Source organism: Octodon degus, unplaced genomic scaffold (genome assembly GCF_000260255.1).
Source record: "Octodon degus isolate 3935 unplaced genomic scaffold, OctDeg1.0 scaffold02103, whole genome shotgun sequence".
NCBI lineage: Eukaryota > Metazoa > Chordata > Mammalia > Rodentia > Octodontidae > Octodon > Octodon degus.
The window spans coordinates 1-856 of record NW_004526679.1 but is presented as its reverse complement, the minus strand read 5'-3'; the positions used below and the strand labels follow the sequence as shown (position 1 = coordinate 856).

The window sequence follows — 856 nt, the reverse complement described above, 5'->3', positions numbered from 1 at the left end:
CGTCTAGCTGTACTCTGGTTTCTCTTCAAATCGTATAAATCTTTCGCCTTTTACTAAAGATTTCCGTGGAGAGGAACAATTCTGAGTCTGAATTAATTTTTTGCAGGCCTTGGCTTACAAGGCTATTTATGTGGTGTTAAAGTCAGCTTTAAGTGGTTTCAGTTATTTTTTTAATGCTAGGTTACAGGTTAGGTGTAGGGTATTATGACATATTTTGTGTATCTGTGTTAGTTTATTGTAATTTGGTAGGATGGTGTAGATAATGCTATTAATATAGGAATGCTGATAATGATTAATGTTCTTATTGATATAAGTAACATTAAGGAAATAGGAAAGGGTTTATTTAGCTGGATGTGGGTGTGACATGTATTCTCTTTGAATAAAAACCATTTTTTCTATAAATGGTTATAATAATGTAACTATCCAATATACTACTAGTAATATAAATATGAAACTTTTCAAAGCTTTATTTAGAAATAAAGCAAATTTTAACTCCTTTTTATGATTAAAGAAATGGTTGTTGTAATGGCTATAGTTTTCAGAAACAAATAGTTTTACCACAAAGTTAAGATCGTGCTTAGTTCCCCAGAATCACTTGTACTGTACTCACCGTATGACGTGACATGACATCGTCACTAAGCACGTCTATAACTTTCACACTGATAGGTGATACCCTGCTCCTTTTCAGAAAGCTCCTCTGCTGTTCTCTTTCTCAGCCAGAAGTTATTGAAGTTCCCTGTTTGTTACTTTTCTCTCATTGCTGGGACAAAATACCGGACACCCACAATGAAGGGAGGGAAGTTTTATTTAGCTCACAGTTTGTGGAGGTTTCAGTCCGTACTCGGCTGGCTCTAAA

At 34.7% G+C, this 856-nt stretch overlaps 1 non-coding gene across 1 annotated transcript; it reads left to right on the top strand.

Moving 5' to 3' along the window:
• Positions 1–9: 9 nt before the first annotated feature.
• LOC111814926 lies at positions 10–124 on the top strand. The gene has a single exon (XR_002819777.1). It is a non-coding gene; the product is annotated as a U5 spliceosomal RNA (small nuclear RNA).
• The last annotated feature ends 732 nt before the right edge of the window (positions 125–856 follow it).